The sequence below is a fragment of the Gossypium arboreum genome, chromosome 12 (assembly GCF_025698485.1).
Source record: "Gossypium arboreum isolate Shixiya-1 chromosome 12, ASM2569848v2, whole genome shotgun sequence".
Lineage (NCBI taxonomy): Eukaryota > Viridiplantae > Streptophyta > Magnoliopsida > Malvales > Malvaceae > Gossypium > Gossypium arboreum.
The window spans coordinates 81,890,073-81,911,683 of NC_069081.1; the positions used below are offsets into that span (position 1 = coordinate 81,890,073).

At 37.5% G+C, this 21,611-nt stretch overlaps 1 long non-coding RNA gene across 1 annotated transcript; it reads right to left on the bottom strand.

Moving 5' to 3' along the window:
* Positions 1-453: 453 nt before the first annotated feature.
* On the bottom strand, positions 454-1,688 carry LOC128285704 (uncharacterized). Its single transcript, XR_008276245.1, has 2 exons — positions 981-1,688; positions 454-863 (listed from the first exon to the last, which is right to left on the bottom strand). It is a non-coding gene; the product is annotated as an uncharacterized LOC128285704 (long non-coding RNA).
* Between the last annotated feature and the right edge of the window lie 19,923 nt (positions 1,689-21,611).

Genomic DNA, 21,611 nt, shown 5'->3' on the forward strand with positions numbered 1-21,611 from the left:
TTGTTTAACATCGCTTTATTAGCCAAGCAGGGTTAGCTTCTTATTAGTAACTCGAGTTCATTATTAAGTCAGGTATTAAAAGCTAAATATTACCTATAGTGCAATTTCATGGAGGCAAGGGGGAATCTACCTTCCTATGCCTGACACAACATTTGGGCAACGAGAGGTTTGTTGAAAGATGGTCTTGGTTGGCGAGTTGGAAAAGGAGACCAGATTTTTACCCGCGAGGATGCTTGGTTGGTTGGGGCTAAAAATTACAAGGTTTATGGGACAATTACGAACAACAATTTAACGAAGGTATCAAAATTAATCAATCATTCAAGTACGAGTTGGAAGGTGGATTTAGTACGTAATACCTTTGAGGGAAGCGTTGTAGATAAAATCTTGCGGATTCCATTGGTCGAATTGGATCATGAAGACATAGTAGTGTGGAAAGGTGAGCCTTTAGGAGTCTTTTTGGTAAGAAGTGCTTATAAATTTCTCTTTGATAGTAGTCGGGATTTACAAAGTACAAATCTTCAAAATACCACGAAGGCTTTTTACAGGAAATTATGGAATTTGAATCTAAATACAAAGTAGAAAATTACACTTTGGAGAATTTTCTGGAACTACTTGCCTGCGCTAATTAATTTGTACAATAGAAAAATTGGAGTAAATACTGTTTGTCCTAGTTATGGAGGGGGTCTAGAAACGGTTGATCATGTGCTTCGGGACTGTTCTATTTCAAAAGAGATGTGGACAAGGCTCAATCTTTTATGGGTATTATCACAATCATAGTTAAATATCAAGGATTGGCTTACTTGGATTTTCCAGAATAGCTTGAATGAAGTGTGCAGAAAAATTTGTTGCGCAATGTGGGTTACCTGGAATGAGAGGAATAGAGCACTTCATAAGGGTAGTACAAATTCTGGTCGATAGGCAGCAGAAGTAGTTGGTAAATATCTGATGGAACTGGAAGAGTTAGGGGCTCGGGTACTTACCAAGAAATGCACGATTCCATAATGGATACCTTCGATTGATCCTTTTGTGCGCATTAATTTCGATGCTGCTTTTAACTCTAAGGAATACAGATCGGGGACAGGCTTGGTTGCTAGGAACACCAAAGGGGATATTTTGGCCTCTAGAACAGTACTGCATGGTAATATAGCGTCACCATTTGCGACGGAAGCCCTTGCGTGCTCTCAAACAACAGCTTTGGGAAGGAGATTTTGGGTAAATATAGTGGAGATTGAAGGTGACTAATTAGCAGTCATTAAGAAATACAACTCAACAGAGATAGATCAGAAATAGGGAACATAATCAGAGATATTCAACGCAACAAGGCAGGGTTCAACGAAGTGTGATTTAAATATCTATCTAGAACAGCCAACAGATTGGTGCACAGTATTGCAACAGAAAGTTTAAAAAGAGGAATGGAAATGTACATGGAAGGGGCAATTTCGTTCTTCGTTGAAATGTCGAATGGACGGGAGATTCAATGGGAGCAGGAGCCAGACTGATTTGAGGTGATGGCTTTTCAACGGAGAGAGTGTATATGCAAGAATCAAAGGGAAGAGGACTGTACTCTGTTGCAATGGGACCCGTCAAATTAGAAATGGAGCTTTCTAAATGGAAGGAGTTATGACAGGCTTTCAATGTCAGGTTGGATAACTTTTTTATTTTCATTGTTTTCAAAGTTCTTTTTCTGTTTTTCTTTTTTTTTTTGGCGTGGGCCGAACTGACAATATGGTTTAGTTCTTTTGTTTTGGTTTTGGTTGTTTGTTAATAAATATACAGCCCGATTTTAAGTAAAAAAAAATCATTCTTTCAATCAATTGATATGTTGATCGATTCTCAATCTAATTTTATTCAAACATCTTAAATTTTAATATAAAAAGACTAATGGGAAATAAATAAAAATAATGAATTAAATTTTTATAAAGTTTTCATCCCATTGATTACTCAATGATTAAAAATTAATTTATAATTTTCATTAATGGAAAATGTTGTTGATCAATTTAATAGTTAATAGTCACTATTATGAAAAAAGAAGCCGTAAAAACTAACACATGACATGCCAAGTTAGTATTTTTTTAAAAATTATAAAATTTATTTAATTTTCATAAAAATCACATCCATAATAAATCTAGAAAATGGATGTCCAAATTCATTTAAATCTACACACTCATTTGTCTAAGTTCATTTTAAGCTAACAAAATTATTTAAAAATTTTAAAAAATTAAATATATAACAACAATGGATGAATTTGGCTTCACAACTACATATAAAACAACATCGATTAAGCCTTAACTCAATTGACAGTATTGCTATTGTAACAGTTAAGAGAACGTGGGTTCTAGCACGCTTAAGTACGTATTTTCTTCCGATTTAAAGGTTTAGGGGTGTGACGGGTAAATGGTAGCTTTATATCTTTATATATATGTAGATAAAGCATTAGGTGATAAAAATAGGAAACAAAAGTTTCTCTCTCTTTATACATATACAAAAATATAGTGGAAAAATATTTTTCCTATTTAAAATATAATTTCTGAATGTATTTAAAGTAAACTACAAAAATAGTCATTTATGTATGATCTAAATTAAGCTTAGGTCACTAAACTTTAATTTATTACGTTTTGGTCATTGAACTTTAATTTATTCGTTTTGATCATTGGACTTTAATTTATTACCTTTTGGTCATTGAACTTTAATTTATTATATTTTGATCACTAATGTTGTAACACCCCAAACCCGGCCTAGACGTTATGACTGAATCTGGCATGTCACATTAAAATGCTTTTTCGAAAAACTTTGTCTTATTAATAAATCTCGCTTGAAAGAGAAAAGTTCATTTGTTTAATTCTAAAGTCAACTTAATTATTTGTTAACCGTTTTAAACCAGTCTTACTTTTAAAAACATGTTTGTTGCGGAAGCATTTCAACAATGTTGCGAAAACGTGATGTTATGAAAACAGATATCATTTTGGAAAATCACGCTCTACTTTTAACAGAAATAAATCATAATAGTTAAAAACCCCCCAAATTAAAAGCTAGAAAATTAGAGAAAAGACCTTATTACATCAAAAACCCAAAGAGAAAGTAATTTAAGTAATGTAAAAGAAAATACGAATATTTAAAGCTGTTCGTAGTGTGGCCACCTCCGAGACCTCCCATACGTCGAACTGCCTACTGAGGATTACCTAAAAAATTTAAAAGAGGGGGTGAGTTTACGAAAATTCAGTGTGTACAACCCTCATCGATCATATAGCATGCTAACATCAATTTAGACCTAAGCCCACTACAATAATGGTGGCACTTGGGCCTTAGTCCATAGTAACCTCAGATGGGCATGAGCCCATGTCACAATCAGAATCAGATTATGCAATGCACAAATACCCAACCAACCCTACACTCCGTATCCCGTCCAACCCCACACTCCTGTGGGGATTTAATCGACCCACCTATCCCTACACTCATAAGGTAGCATCGGTTGCGGCACTAACCAATTCCACAGTGGAGCCGCCAATCACATAATGGCTTTAAGCCTTCAGTGGATCCACAGTCGTCAAACGACCAAGCGACCCTAACAAATCATATACTTCCTTTAAATCAATGATCCCGTCCCCCATGCAGCATAATATCACATGAATGCAAACATATCATATATGGCATACAATAACAATCATATAACATGTAAGGGCATTTTAGTCATTTTGCCCTTCGGAGCATAACGGTCATTTCGTAAATCAGGATTTAAGTATATTTACTGACCCATCAGAAGGTTCACAGTCGTCTCGCGTCACCCGTGCAACCTTTAGCAAACAAACAGAGCAATTGGGCCCAAAGTTCATTTAAGCAGGTCCATAGGCCCACACGACCCATTGGCCTACCAAGCCCGATTTCGATCCAAGCCATGTGAGTGACATGGCCGGTCCAACATTTTCCCATCTATTAGTGAGTTTTACACATCTAGGGCCTACGGGCCTATTGGGCCTGTACGGCCCAACTCAGCCCAATGTGGCCCATTACGGCCACAGCCCATGAGTTCTCTCATGGTGGCTTCTACTATCACATCAGATTTTCCACACGTGCGTTCGTGTGCTCGTGTAGTACCCGTTGCCGTTCTTTTAGCTTTTCTACTTTTCAGCATTTCGGGATTTACTGATCTAGAGTTAAGGTGATGTATGTACACACCTGTTATGGAGTTACAACCGAACCACTTCTGATTCGAGAACCTATGATCAACCACAACCCCTCACCATCAGTCATATTTACGGTTAAACCAAAAACCAAAGCATCATAGAAACTTTAACCGAATCATCGCTACTTACTAAACGAACTATTGTAGAGCCCCTCTCGCTCCTAGAATCCACGTATCTTCCCAAAGCTTCAACCTTCACATGAAACAGTCAACCAATTCATCAAAATCCATAATCCCACATAACTATGTCATGGATTTAAAGTACTTACCAATAAAAAAGGTACCACTTGTAGAGACAGAGTAATCAGCTTAGCACCTTGATTACAGAAGTCGAGTCCCTAGCAACAATCACACGAAAAATGAATTAAAAAGGTGTTAGATGATTACCACCCCAAGGTAGGAAAAAGAGAAAGCAATCATTCGGCCTAAGAAATACCAAATGCCAAACCTTTGAGAAGAAACCAAATGAGATTCAACTAGGGGAAACACACCGCAGAATACTTACCCAAAAGTCAAGGAATTTCGACAGCACTTCAGCAAGATTTGGCCAAAAGAAAGATAAGAAAAGAAGGGAGAAAATAATTTAGCTTTTACAATTTTGACTACCCAAAGATAGAGGGTATTCGATTTGGAGAATAGAGAAGAAGTGAACAATACTTAGGGTATTCGGCCAACAAAGAAAAAAGGAAGAATGATTCAGCTTGACAAAGAATAGTGAAATGAGGAATGAAATCAAAATAAAAGGAGTATTCGGCTTTTGAGAAGAGGGGACAAAGAAGAAGAAAAGATGAAGAGTAAAATGTCACTTAGGTATTCGACCAAAGAAAATAAACAAGAGGCTGAGAGGTTTTCAGGAGTCTTCGATTAGAGCCAAAACAAAACAAAAGAAGTAAAATTGCCAACCTGAGGTATTGAAATGAAAATGACCTATGGTTAGCTAACATCAACACGACACCCCAAAAGCCTATAGCCAAATTTTCATGACCAAAACACTTCACAAATTCATTCAGCCTTCAACACATTAAACACCTCCCCAACACCAACACAACCGAAACACTAAGTGCCAGAGTTCAAACTCGGCAAGACTCTCCTCCATATTCGAATCTTCCTCGATTTTCTCCTTAAATTTCTCCCATCCATCTCTTCAAATTCAGCTAACAACAACCCTAACCAAATCTGTTCAAACCCTTGGTGTTTTAGTCAAACACAATTTCCTTCCAAAGCCACTGACAAAAATAATCCCTATTTGTAGAAGTAGGGATTCGAACCTCAGACCACTAACATATACAACACTCCACTTACTACTAGATTAGTAGGTTTTTTTCTATCATACTTTACCAAATTTTATTTATAACCCTACTAACCAAAGATAGGGGTTTTATCCTTAAAAACCAAATTTTGTAGAAGCCAGGACTTGAACCCATGACTTCCCAGACACTTCCAGAGCACACAACCACTAAGCCAAACACTCCATTGTGCCACTTTCTTGCACAATTAAATATTTATGTGCAGTCTCCTAACTGCACCCCTGTTCAAAACCTAATATTTCTAGGCCTCAATTCGGGGCGTTACAAATGTTATCGATTTATTATGTTTTGATCATAGTGTTGTTACACAAGGTTAGTGATGTTATGAAAGTCTAACGTGATATATTATACTATCAAAAGTTGAAGTGTCATCCACGTCATTGTAACATAATTTATACATTTTAGGGTAAAGTACACCAACAGTCACTCAACTTTGATCTTAATAACAAAATAGTCACTCAACTTTTAAAAAATAACAAATCAATCTTAGTAACCATTTTCTGTTATAGAAATAACGAAAAAATGATATGCTATTTAATCGATCATGTTGGAGTCCTTGTTGTCATTTAAACAACCATTTTAAGAACCCTAGATGGGTAGTAGAAGAAGCAAAAGAAGAAGAAGAGAAGCCAATTTCCTGATATGAAAGACCATTCAATTATACCAAGAAGGTGCAAAAAAGAAAAAAAAATAGTACTAACTACTAACCATTATGTTAGCTCAGAAGGATCAACTCGAGAACACCGATAAAGAATTTGAATAGGCTTTAGAGATACTGTGGTGGAAGCAATAAAAATAGTGCAACAAAGAACATAAAGATATATAGTAGTTCGGCCCCAATTGCCTACTCCACTACCTTAGCTTACCATAACTAAGGATTTTTCCAAATCTGCTAATTTGGAAACATTTGAGGACAAGGTTTAACATTACAATCTTTTCTAAGATTTATGCCCCAAAATCTTAAAATACAACTCCCTTAAGGTTTCTATCTAAACCTTAAGAATTAATCCTCTCTCAAAGAGAAACAAATAAGCAAAAAAAGAAACAATGTTTACAAGATTAGGATGTTTTCCAATTAAGCATAAATACAAAGAAGAACACTTGAGCTAAATGAATAAAATGAAAGCTCACAAGTGTTTACAATAAAAGGTATGAAATAGTTAAGCTCTAGGTTGTTTTGATTGATCTTTAAGCTTTGCACATATCTCTTGTTGTTGCGAAACCTTTGGAAGATGGTATTTATACCCTCTAATTGATTTTCAACCGTTATGATTGTTGTAGAAGTAAATATAGCTATTGGAGATGAAATACCAGGTCATTAATGTAACGCCCCCACGCCCGAGACCATCGCCGGAGTCGAGTATGAGGTGCTACTAAGCTTAGTTTAACATTTTTAGAACTTTGGATTATTGTTTCTACATTCACAGCTTTTAAGCTACTTGCGTCACAGTCACAAGAAAAATCATATCTCGAGTTACAAAACTCAAAATCAAGATCCGTAAATTTTCCATGAATCTAGACTCATATAACTATCTACTAATTTTTTTCTAGAATTTTTGGTTGGGCCAATTAGTACAGTTTATTAGTTAAAGTTACCCCTGTTTCAGGACTCGACTGGTCTGACCTCTGTTTACTACGAACCACATTTCTCTCTGTAAAAAATTCATATGACTATGATATTTGTTCTACTAAAACTAGACTCAATAAGGATTCTTAGGATATAAAATATAACACCTAATTATATCTTTATAATTTATGATGAATTTCTAAAGTTGGAACAGGGGATTCAAAAATTGCTATGACCCTATTTCACTAAAATTCAAATATCTTCTAACATATAATTCCTTTACCTATTTCATTTGTTTCATGTGAAACTAGACATAATAAGCTTCAATTTGATATGTAGTCAATCACCAAATTCAATTGCTATGATTTTTAGTAAATTTTCAAACTTGCGTCAGTGTTGCTGCAGTATTCTGTTTATGGCAAATTTCATCCTTTTTATGAGTTTTTATGCACTAAGTATCTTAATAGTTTTCCTTAACATCAAACATAATCTACACTAACCATTTTCATAATTTATCATGATCAAACATTTCCTCAACCATTCCACAACCATACCATAAGATCATTTACACAAAATAGGTATATTGCTATACATGCCATACTTAAATTTACAAGCCATTTACCAAAAGTCTTCCGGATAGTGTGACTCAGCCTTCGACCTATCCCGACTCCTGAGCTGGCTTGTCCAAAACTACAATGAGTAAGAAGGAGGGAGTAAGCATAAATGCTTAGTAAGTTCATATGCAAATAATAAGTAACATAACAAACAGTTATACCAATCAACATTAGCATACATCACTAAAACACATATCACATTTCTGATCATTTTTCATCATCTTATTACCTTATAGTGGTTGTATCAATACTCAACCTGTAACACCCCAAACCCGTGACTGTCACCGGATTTGACCACGAGGTGTTACCGGGCTTACTTCCCTTATTTCTCTCTTGGAAATTATGAATTTCTGTTCCAGGCAGGCTAGCTAACTGCGTCACTGTTACCTTAAAAATCATATCTCGAGTTCCCAAACTCGAAAACCAGTTCCATAAATTTTCCCTGAAACTAGACTCATAATTCCATCTACACATTTTTTTCTAGAATTTTTGGTCGGGTCAATTGGTACAGTTTATTAGTTAAAGTCACCCCTGTTTCAGGGTTCGACTACACTGACCTTTGCACATTACGACCTGGATATCATCTCGTACAGAGCTCCAATGCTCATACCGTTTGTTTCTAATGAAGCTAGACTCAAAGGGGAATCTATTCATATAGGGCATGACTTCTAATTGTTTCTGGATAATTTATGGTAAATTTTCAAATTCGGAGCAGGGGATCCAGAAACCGTTCTGGCCCTGTTTCACGAAAACCTGAATATCTCTTAAAATCTGACACATATGACTGTTTCGTTTCTTCCATATGAAAGTAGATTCATCAAGGTTCAATTTCATAATTTATTCACTATTTAATTCTACTTCTATTATTTTTAGTGATTTTTCAATCTCACCTCACTGCTGCTGGCAGCATCTGTTACTAAAGCAAACAATGACTATTTCATAATTCTTCCATGGCCAACTATAATTCATCATACATAATACAAGCTATGGCCACCTTATCAAAATTAAGGTTTCTAAGACTTGTGACTATAGGTTTTAGAATCACACTCAACCGACCACATAAGCCATTTTCGCATGGCTTAAAGTTTACAACCCAAAATTCAACAAAACAAAATAGCCTATACATGCCAAATGTTCTCCTAGATCGACTAAGGAGACTATACCAAAAGATTGTTCGCGGTGTGATGACTTGACAACGGTTCCGAGTACACAAGAGACGAGTCCAAGAGACCTAAAATGGGTGACAAGAAAACACCGAGTGAGTTTATAACTCAAGAAGCCATAAGCATTCCACAACCATCCATTAACAAAATTATTACAACATGAAATAATGAACGAGGCTAAGTACTCCATCCATATCGAACTATATCATAGTTCCTTGGACCTTTCGGTTCAATCTCATACCAAGTCATACATCCACATTTCGTATTCTATACAATAAGATATTTGAGGCATTTTTACACACCAACTCATTTTCACCACAATCATACAATTGCAATCATCACATAGATTTAAAGCTTACCAAGCTCAACCCCGAGCATGAACATATTACCTATTCGTCACGAGCTCAAGGTACTTACCCGATCCGCTGTCCATACTCAACTCGATGGAGACACACCCTCCATATAATTGTTCGATCGGAGATATTTATATATATATATAGAGTACGCACACACGTGCTTAATACTCGATTTCGCACACTTAGTGCCATGCGATTTAAGCCCGCACACATAGTGCCATACCCTTCGAGCTCGCACACTTAGTGCCATATATTTCCAGCATGCACACTTAGTGCCATATATTTCCAGACGCACACTTAGTGCCAATCTCGTCACCGCACACACGTATTGCCCAAGACACTTAGTGCCGAAAGCAAACTTTCTACACATTTCACTATTTCTTTTACATTCAACAATTGTCATCACTCCATACACATACAATTTCATTTATATATATATAGCATCCCATTAAACACAATTGCATAGATTTTACAATCATTTAAGCAATATCAAACATATGTGCTTAATGACTTACCTTGTGTTGGGCAAATAATTCTAAGTCGGCTACTCGTTGACCTTCGATTTCCCTTGTTAGACGCCTCCTTTAGGATCTTGAGCTTAAACAAACAAATTAACTCATTCAATCGCTTTGGTACATATGTTGGTATCCACATTCTAATGATCATATAACATACGGAACGACATGGTAAAATTTTTATCTTGCTACCTTATGTTCTTGGCTATTCTACCAATAGCCTTATGCAATTTACTATTCTATCAATAATCCAATCACACATACACATATACATATTCAGTATATTAAATAGCCACCCTCACTAACCACCCATTTTAGTTGATTTTATACAATCAAAGGCAATATCATGATTGGGTATACCTAAATAGCCGAATGTGCTAAAATTGATCTAACATCACCTATACCCTTGATTGAAAGGTCAATACTTATACTATCAATTATAGTATCGATTTTATTCTTTCAAACACATAGTCCCCATTCGGCCCTAACCATTTACTTAACGTATGTGTACAAATTCCATCTCAAAATTAGGAGTTGCAACTACAACTAGGTTACCACAATGCTCATCAATGACCGAATGCCTAAGCACAACTCTACTAAAAATTTATCCAACATCATTAACTTTGCCCTTCACTATTTTTTTTTCTAAACATCATATACAAAGTAACTTACATGTATATATAAAACCAACCTTGCTAGCACAATATCCCTTAACCGAATATCATAAACCCAAGCCACATATATAGTTCATCAAGGCCTTTCATTGGCCACATTCGGCACCCCCTCCCCTTATGAACAAACCAATTTCAACTTTCATGAAAAATACATGTACCAAGAGCTTCAACTACTTGGCCAAATACCAAACCTCCAAACAACCAAATTTAATCCATGGAATGAATAGAACTTGAACTAATCACCTCATTTACATCTAAATTTCCAAGGGTTTCAAAGTGCTTACCTCTTCCTAAACATCAACCAAGCCAAATCATGCACAAAAGAATTCCCTTCTTCTTCCTCCTTCAAGCCACGGCAATGGAGAATAGAATGAGCATTTTCCTTCTTTTTTTTTTTTTGTTTTTTCTCTCTAGTTACGGCACAATGGGGGGGCATCCATGCTCATTTTTTTGTTCATTTCTTTAATGCTAGCTATTATTTTATGGCTTCCTACATACACCACTAGCATAACATGTTGGAAACATGTTCCCTTGCCCATAATTTTGTCATGGCCGGCCACTAACCTTGTCAAATGGGTTATTTGACATGCAACTCCATTTATTTTACTTCATTCCTTTATTAACCTCTTAAAATTAGCCACATATAATTAAATCCTTTCACATGAGTCCTTTTCTTTCAATTCACCTTCAAATTAACTAAATCAAAGAATTAAAAAATTCACACATGCATTTTCACATATTTAGACAAGAACTATCATACTCAAATAATTTAGTGACTTCGGTTTAGCGGTCCCAAACCGCTTTTCGACTAGGGTCACTTTAGGGATGTCACAACTCTCCCCACTTAGGAAATTTTCGTCCCGAAAATCTTACCGTAAATAGGCTCGGTATCGCTCTTTCATAGAGTCCTCAAGTTCCCAAGTGGCTTCTTCCATTCCGTGTTTATGCCACAACACCTTCACTAGCGGGATTTTCCTATCGCGCAACTCTTTTACTTCACGCCTCATAATGCGAACCGTTACTCTTCATAGCTCAAATTAGGTGAATCTCAATCTCGATGGAGCGATTACGTGCGATGGATCGACCTATATCGTCAAGCATCGAGACATGAAAACGTTAGAATCTTTTTGAGCTCGGGGCAAAATTAATCGATATGCGATCGCCCAACTCGTTCGGATACTTCATATGGCCCGACGAACCTCGGACTCAATTTGCCCTTACGACCAAATCTAAGCACCTTCTTCCAAGGTGAAACTTTGAGAAAGACCTTGTCTCCAACCCGATATTCAATATCTTTTCTTTTCAAATCCGCATACGACTTTTGGCGATCCGGCGACTTTCAAACTTTCACGAATTACTCGAACTTTTGCTCGGTATCCTTAACCAAATCAACCCCAAAGAATTTACCTTCACTAAGTTCACCCGAATAATGGGGTACGGCATTTACGATCGTATAAAGCCTCGTAAGGCGCCATCTTAATACTTGATTGAAAGCTATTGTTGTGCGAATTCAATCAAAGGCAAATACCGTTCCCATGAACCACTAAACTCAAGGATGCAACATCTCAACATATCCTCGAGTATTTGAATTATCCGTTCGGATTGACCATCGGTTTGGGGGTGAAAGGCGGTGCTAAAATGCAACTTGGTACCCAAAGCTTCTTGCAACTTCTTCCAAAATCACGAGGTAAATCTCGAATCTCTATCCGACACGATGGAAATAGGCACCCCGTGCAATCTCACAATCTGAGAAACGTATAATTCGGCTAGTTTGTCCATTGAAAAATCCGTGCGTATGGGGATAAAGTGAGCCGACTTAGTCAATCTATCTACAACGACCCAAATCGCATCCTTCTTACTCGCTGACAATGGCAGTCCGGATACAAAGTCCATTGTGACTCGATCCCATTTCCACTCGGGTATCGTGATTGGCTGAAGTAATCCTGAAGGCACTTGATGTTCCACTTTCACTTGTTGACATATTAAACATCTCAAAACAAAGTTGGAGATGTCTCGTTTCATACCATGCCACCAAAACCGACGTTTCAAATCGTTGTACATCTTCGTACTCCCCGGGTGGATTGCCATTCGGCTACAATGGGCTTTGTTCAGAATAATCGAAATAAGTTCCGAATTCTTTGGAACACACAGACGACTTCTGAACCTCAAACAATCGTTATCATTGATTTGAAACTCGAATTCCTTGTTCGGAACACACTCAGCCCGTTTTGCAACCAACTCATCATCAACTTTCTGAGCTTCACGAATTTGATGAGTCAATAATGGTTTGGCCTTTAATTCGGCTATTAACACATTGTCGGGTAGAATAGAAAAGTGTACATTCATAGCTCGTAAAGCAAACAGTGATTTTCGGCTTAAGGCGTCCGCAACCACATTAGCCTTTCCCGGGTGATAATCAATGACAAGCTCATAATCTTTTAACAACTCGAGCCAACGCCTTTGTCGTAGATTTAAGTCTCTTTGAGTCATCAAATATTTGAGACTTTTGTGATCCGAATACACATGGCACTTCTCACCAAATAAGTAATGTCGCCATATCTTTAAGGCGAATACGATGGCAGCCAATTCGAGATCATGGGTCGGATAATTTTTCTCAAGTGGCTTTAATTGTCTCGACGCATAGGCCACAACTTGACCTTCTTGCATCAATACGCAACCTAACCCAAGTAGGGAGGCGTCGCTATAGATGATAAACTCTTTGCCAGATTCGGGTTGCACTAGAATTGGGGCTTCAGTCAAATAAGTTTTCAATTGATCGAAGCTTTTCTGACATTTCTCCGTCCATTCGAACCTAACATCCTTTTGGAGTAGCTTCGTCATTGGTGTGGCTATCGTCGAGAAACCTTTTACAAATCGTCGGTAATAACCGATAAGTCCCAAAAAGCTCGAACCTCAAGAATATTCCTGAGGCTTCCAGTTAAGTATGGCTGAAATTTTGTTCAGGTGTACTCGAATACCCGATGCAGATACCACATGACCCAAGAAGCTAACCTCCTCAACCGTAACTCACACTTCTTGAACTTAGCATATAACCGCTTATCTCGTAAAATTTGCAACACTAACCTCGGTGTTCAAAGATGTTCGGTCTCATTTTTCGAATAGACCAAAATGTCATCAATGAACACAACTACGAACCGATCCAAATATGGTCCGAAAATCCGATTCATTAAATCCATAAATACCGCAGGGGCATTAGTGAGCCCAAACGTCATCACCAAGAATTCTTAGTGACCGTACCTCGTTCTAAAAGCGGTTTTGGGTATGTCCGATTCTCGGACCCTCAACCGATAGTACCCCGACCTCAAATCTATCTTTGAAAACACTGAGGCTCCCTTTAATTGATCAAACAAATCGTCAATTCGTGGCAACGGATATTTATTCTTTATCGTCACTTTATTCAACCGACGATAGTCGATGCACAATCTCATAGTTCCATCCTTCTTCTTCACAAACAATACCGTGCGCCCCATAGAGAAAAACTTCGGTCGAGTGAAACCTCTATCCGTCAATTCTTGCTATTGAACCTTTAATTCCTTTAATTCCGTTAATGCCATACGACACGGGCTATTGAAATCGGCGTAGTACCGGTACAACCGATGCCGAATTCCACTTCTCGAACCGGTGGCAATCCAGTAACTCCTCGGAAAAACATCCGAATACTCACAAACCACTAGTACCGATTCGAGTTTCCTTTCCATCTCTTTACTTTCAAACACATACGCAAAGTATGTTTCACATACATATGAATGAGTAGAGCCGGGTCAATCAATGCAATCACACCGGTATCAAAGAGAGTAAAAGTACCAGTGATAACGTCGGGAGGATGCCTCCTCTCTCGCGCGGATGGCATATGCTCTAGCAGAGCACGGTCTCGGATCGAACAGCCGTGTCGAGGCTCCTCTCGATTACCACCCCTACCTCCCGAAATCCTCGGGGTCTACCTCTAGCCGTCGTCCCACTAGATCTTGCACCTTGCATCTTATTCTTCTCATCTAGCTCGTGCAATCTCTAATGAAGTGGTCCTTCAACCACATCCGTAATGAGCCCTATTAATGCAGACTTACCCCAACATTCACCTAGGTGTCGTCTTCCACATTGGGGGCATTCAGTGTTTCTCTTGATGATTATTGCCCACACTAGCTATCAAGTAGCTCGGGAGTCCGTCAATGGTCGGGCTCGATGGAAATTCCACATCGCCTCGACTTATTTGTGTCCTCCCCGAACTTCTTTATCACGAGAACGGAGCTTTGCCGTTGATCTTTTACGATAATCTCTAGCTTCAAATTCAGCCTTCTTCTTCTCCCTTCCGAGTTCTTCCGCCTTGCGTGCTCGTTCAACTAGTGTTACAAATTCTTTTATCTCCAAAATACCCACCAAGAGCTTTAACTCTTCATTTAATCCTTCTTCAAATCTTTTGCACATAGCAACCTCATCACCACACACTCCCGAGCATACCGACTAAGTCTTACGAACTCATGTTCAGATTTAGATATCTTGTCATACGGCCTTGCTTGAGCTCCAAGAATTCCTTACGCTTCGATCGATGAACCGTTGACTAATATATTTCTTCCGAAATTCGTTTGAAAGAAATCCCAAGTAACTTGTTCCTTTGGGACTATGGAAATCAAAGTCCTCCACCAATAGTAGGCTGAGTCCCGCAACAAGGATATAGCACACTTAAGACATTCATCGGTGTGCATGATAGTTCATCAAACACCGAATGGTGTTATCGAGCGAGTTCTACCCTTTCGGCATCATCAGAACTATGGCCTTGAACTCCTCGGCCCGCTTCCTAATCAAGTCTACTGGTGGTTTACTCACCTCACAGGATCAAGAATCGGAGGCATTGCGGGCTTTTGGGGTGGAGTATTTAAATTTGGGAATGGTTGGACAGCCGGGTTGGTTCGGGCATATTGCGCGACCCACTCATTCATCATGGTGAAGAAGGCTTGTTTCGCCCCTTCATTTTGATTATTCGCGGATGACCGAGGCTCAACAGTGGTGTCCCTTGCGCGGAGCAGCCGCTACACTTTCAACGTCATCCGCCAAGGGTCTCTCTACCGGGTTCCATTTGCTAATCAAAACAAAAATTTCAACCGTCAAGTCATCACATTATTAAGCACTAACGATTTGGCATGTATAGCTAGACTCATACGCGCTATGGTAGTCCTAGAACCGACTAAACCATAGCTCGATACCAATAAATGTAACACCCCAAACCCGTGACCGCCACCGGATTTGACCACGAGGTGTTACCGGCTTACTTCCTTATTTCTCTCTTGGAAATTATGAATTTCTCATTCCAGCAAAGCTAGCTAACTGCGTCACTGTTACCTTAAAAATCATATCTCGAGTTCCCAAACTCGAAAACCAGTTCCATAAATTTTCCCTGAAACTAGACTCATAATTCCATCTACACATTTTTTTCTAGAATTTTTGGTCGGGTCAATTGGTACAGTTTATTAGTTAAAGTCACCCCTGTTTCAGAGTTCGACTACACTGACCTTTGCACATTACGACCTGGATATCATCTCGTACAGAGCTCCAATGCTCATACCGTTTGTTTCTAATGAAACTAGACTCAAAGGGGAATCTATTCATATAGGGCATGACTTCTAATTGTTTCTGGATAATTTATGGTAAATTTTCAAATTCGGAGCAGGGGATCCAGAAACCGTTCTGGCCCTGTTTCACGAAAACCTGAATATCTCTTAAAATCTGACACATATGACTGTTTCGTTTCTTCCATATGAAAGTAGATTCATCAAGGTTCAATTTCATAATTTATTCACTATTTAATTCTACTTCTATTATTTTTAGTGATTTTTCAATCTCACCTCACTGCTGCTGGCAGCATCTGTTACTAAAGCAAACAATGACTATTTCATAATTCTTCCATGGCCAACTATAATTCATCATACATAATACAAGCTATGGCCACCTTATCAAAATTAAGGTTTCTAAGACTTGTGACTATAGGTTTTAGAATCACACTCAACCGACCACATAGGCCATTTTCGCATGGCTTAAAGTTTACAACCCAAAATTCAACAAAACAAAATAGCCTATACATGCCAAATGTTCTCCTAGATCGACTAAGGAGACTATACCAAAAGATTGTTCGCCGGTGTGATGACTTGACAACGGTTCCGAGTACACAAGAGACGAGTCCAAGAGACCTAAAATGGGTGACAAGAAAACACCGAGTGAGTTTATAACTCAGTAAGCCATAAGCATTCCACAACCATCCATTAACAAAATTATTACAACATGAAATAATGAACGAGGCTAAGTACTCCATCCATATCGAACTATATCATAGTTCCTTGGACCTTTCGGTTCAATCTCATACCAAGTCATACATCCACATTTCGTATTCTATACAATAAGATATTTGAGGCATTTTACACACCAACTCATTTTCACCACAATCATACAATTGCAATCATCACATAGATTTAAAGCTTACCAAGCTCAACCCCGAGCATGAACATATTACCTATTCGTCACGAGCTCAAGGTACTTACCCGATCCGCTGTCCATACTCAACTCGATGGAGACACACCCTCCATATAATTGTTCGATCGGAGATATTTATATATATATATAGAGTATGCACACACACGTGCTTAATACTCGATTTCGCACACTTAGTGCCATGCGATTTAAGCCCGCACACATAGTGCCATACCCTTCGAGCTCGCACACTTAGTGCCATATATTTCCAGCATGCACACTTAGTGCCATATATTTCCAGCACGCACACTTAGTGCCAATCTCGTCACCGTACACACGTATTGTTCAAGACACTTAGTGCCGAAAGCAAACTTTCTACACATTTCACTATTTCTTTTACATTCAACAATTGTCATCACTCCATACACATACAATTTCATTTATATATATATAGCATCCCATTAAACAAAATTGCATAGATTTTACAATCATTTAAGCAATATCAAACATATGTGCTTAATGACTTACCTTGTGTTGGGCAAATAATTCTAAGTCGGCTACTCGTTGACCTTCGATTTCCCTTGTTGGACGCCTCTCCTTTAGGATCTTGAGCTTAAACAAACAAATTAACTCATTCAATCGCTTTGGTACATATGTTGGTATCCACATTCTAATGATCATATAACATACGAACGACATGGTAAAATTTTTATCTTGCTACCTTATGTTCTTGGCTATTCGCCAATAGCCTTATGCAATTTACTATTCTATCAATAATCCAATCACACATACACATATACATATTCGTATATTAAATAGCCACCCTCACTAACCACCCATTTTAGTTGATTTTATACAATCAAAGGCAATATCATGATTGGGTATACCTAAATAGCCGAATGTGCTAAAATTGATCTAACATCACCTATACCCTTGATTGAACGGCCGAATACTTATACTATCAATTATAGTATCGATTTTATTCTTTCAAACACATAGTCCCCATTCGGCCCTAACCATTTACTTAACGTATGTGTACAAATTCCATCTCAAAATTAGGAGTTGCAACTACAACTAGGTTACCACAATGCTCATCAATGACCGAATGCCTAAGCACAACTCTACTAAAATTTATCCAACATCATTAACTTTGCCCTTCACTATTTTTTTTTCTAAACATCATATACAAAGTAACTTACATGTATATATAAAACCAACCTTGCTAGCACAATATCCCTTAACCGAATATCATAAACCCAAGCCACATATATAGTTCATCAAGGCCTTTCATTGGCCACATTCGCACCCTCCCTTATGAACAAACCAATTTCAACTTTCATGAAAATACATGTACCAAGAGCTTCAACTACTTGGCCAAATACCAAACCTCCAAACAACCAAATTTAATCCATGGAATGAATAGAACTTGAACTAATCACCTCATTTACATCTAAATTTCCAAGGGTTTCAAAGTACTTACCTCTTCCTAAACATCAACCAAGCCAAATCATGCACAAAAGAATTCCTTCTTTTCCTCCTTCAAGCCACGGCAATGGAGAATAGAATGAGCATTTTCCTTCTTTTTTTTTTTTTGTTTTTCTCTCTAGATACGGCACAATGGGGGGCATCCATGCTCATTTTTTGTTCATTTCTTTAATGCTAGCTATTATTTTATGGCTTCCTACATACACCACTAGCATAACATGTTGGAAACATGTTCCTTGCCCATAATTTTGTCATGGTAGGCCACTAACCTTGTCAAATGGGTTATTTGACATGCAACTCCATTTATTTTACTTCATTCCTTTATTAACCTCTTAAAATTAGCCACATATAATTAAATCCTTTCACATGAGTCCTTTTTCTTTCAATTCACCTTCAAATTAACTAAATCAAAGAATTAAAAAAATTCACACATGCATTTTCACATATTTAGACAGTAACTATCATACTCAAATAATTTAGTGACTCGGTTTAGCGGTCCCGAAACCGCTTTCTGACTAGGGTCACTTTAGGGATGTCACACAACCCGAGGGTTAAATACATACCTGTCCAAAATAACCATTTCACATCACTCACCAACACTTCTCTTTACATCTCGAATATTCCTCCATTGAGTAGAACTTTACCCGTTGAACACATCGGAATATAATTTGGATACATGGATAACTTGCACATAAGTGCCATATATGCAATCAAGCAATCATGTAACCCGCCCATAAGCGAACTCGGACTCAACTCAACGAGCTCAGGAGTTCGCATCCATAAGTGAACTCGGACTCAACTCAACGAGCTCGGATGCCTAGTTACATCTCACGAACTCGGACTCAACTCAACGAGTTCGGACATTTGCATCCATAAGTGAACTCGGACTCAACTCAACGAGTTCGGATGCTCAACCATCCTAGTGACATGTCACTTGTATCCTAATCTATTCCTAAGGTTCAAATGGGATTTTCCTCGAACACTTATCCTGCCGTCTTCCGTAGAATGCCAAATCAATACTCGGTAACAATTATATTTAACAAGTAGCTCACATAATTTACATATTATTTGAAATTAACCACAAAGCATACATTTCATAATGAAATTCAGCATAACACATAATTAATATCAATAACTTAAAATAACAATTATGCTACATTATTTACACATGAACTTACCTTGGTACCAAAATACAAAGATTTTGCAATTTAGTCCACAATCTTTTCTTTTCCTCGATTGAGGTCGATTCCACGTCTTTCTTGATCTAAAATAACACATTTAGCTTATTTAATACTCACATTATAAAATTAATCCTTAACTCAAATTTTGGCAAAATTACAATTTTACCCCTAAACTTTTGCATATTTACATTTTTGCCCCTAGGCTCGGGATTAAACTTTATTCCTTATTCTTATGTTTTACAACATGCTGATCACTTTTCTATTCTATGGCAACATCAAATTCTCACTCTAACATGTACTTGTGACTATTAGGTATTTTTACCGATTAAGCCCTTTTACTCGTTTTTGCTTAAAATCGAGTAGTACAAGTTGTCTAACATAATTTAAAACTTCATATTCTATCATAAAACATCAAAATACACAAATTTCACCTATGGGTATTTTTCCAAATATAAACCCTAGGTTAAATTATTGCTAACATAAGCTTTATCGAGTTTAGGGATCTTAAAACGTAAAAATCATTAAAAGCGGGCTTGGAATCACTTACTATGGAGCTTGGAAGCTTGAAACAAACCCTAGCTATGGAGAACCCTTGAAATTTTGGCCTAATGAAGAAGATGGACAAAATTGGCTTTTAATTTTGTTTTTAATTCATTTTAATAACTAAATGACCAAAATACCCTTACTACTAAACTTTCCAAAATTCCTTCCATGTCCTAATTTTGTCCATGAACTTAAAATTGGTCAAATTGCTATTTAAGACCTCCTCATTAATATTCCAAAACAATTTCATACTAAAAACTTCTAGAATGCAAGTTTTGCAACTTATTCGATTTAGTCCCTACTTTCAATTTAAGCACTTTAGGCATAGAATTTCATCACGAAATTTTCACACAATCATGCAATCATATCATAAGCCTCAAAATAATTATAAAATAATTATTTCTATCTCCGATTTATGGTCACGAAACCACTATTCCGATTAGGCCCTAATTTGGGATATTACAACTCTCCCCCCTTTAAGGATTTTCGTCCTCGAAAATCTTACCTGTAAATAGATGTGGGTATTGATTTCTCATAGTTTCTTTGGATTCCCATGTAGCTTCTTCTACTCCATGCCTTTGCCACAACACCTTCACAAATGCAACATTTTTATTCCTTAGTTGTTTGACCTCTCGAGCTAAAATCTTAATCGGTTCTTCTTCGTAGGTCATATCGGTTGTAGTTCAATTTCATCGGTGAAACTACATGTGAAGGATCCGAACGATCGACGTAACATAGATACGTGGAACACATCATGAATCTTCTCTAATTCAGGTGGTAATGCTAACCGATATGCTACCGGTCCAACTTTTTCAATTACTTCATACGGCCCAATAAAACGCGGACTTAATTTGCCCTTCCGTCCAAATCTAAGGACTTTCTTCCACGGAGACACCTTTAAAAATACTTTATCACCAACTTGAAATTCAATGTCCTTTCGTTTTAAATCTGCATAAGATTTCTGTCTATCTGAAGCAGCTTTCAAACAATCTCGAATTACCTTCACTTTTTCTTCAGTTTCTTTTATTAGATCAACTCCATAAATCTGATTTTCCATGTGTTCAGTCCAATACAAAGGCGTTCGACACTTACGACCATACAATGCTTCATAAGGTGCCATTTTCAAGCTCGTCTGATAACTATTATTGTAAGCAAATTCCACCAACGGTAAGTATCTTTCCCAACTTCCTTGAAATTCCAATACACAACATCTAAGCATATCTTCAAGAATCTGAATTATTCTTTCTGATTGTCCATCAGTTTGTGGATGAAAAGCAGTACTGAAATTTAACTTTGTACCTAACGCGTCTTGCAACTTTTGCCAAAACCGCGAGGTAAACCTTGGATCTCTATCTGAAATAATCGACAATGGTATTCCGTAATCTAACAATTTCTCTAATATACGATTCAGCCAACTTGTTAAGAGAATAATCCGACGCATAGGGATAAAATAAGCCGACTTAGTTAATCTATCAACTATTACCCAGATGGCATCTTTCTTTCCCAAAGTCAATGGCAATCCTGAAACAAAATCCATAGTAATCCGATC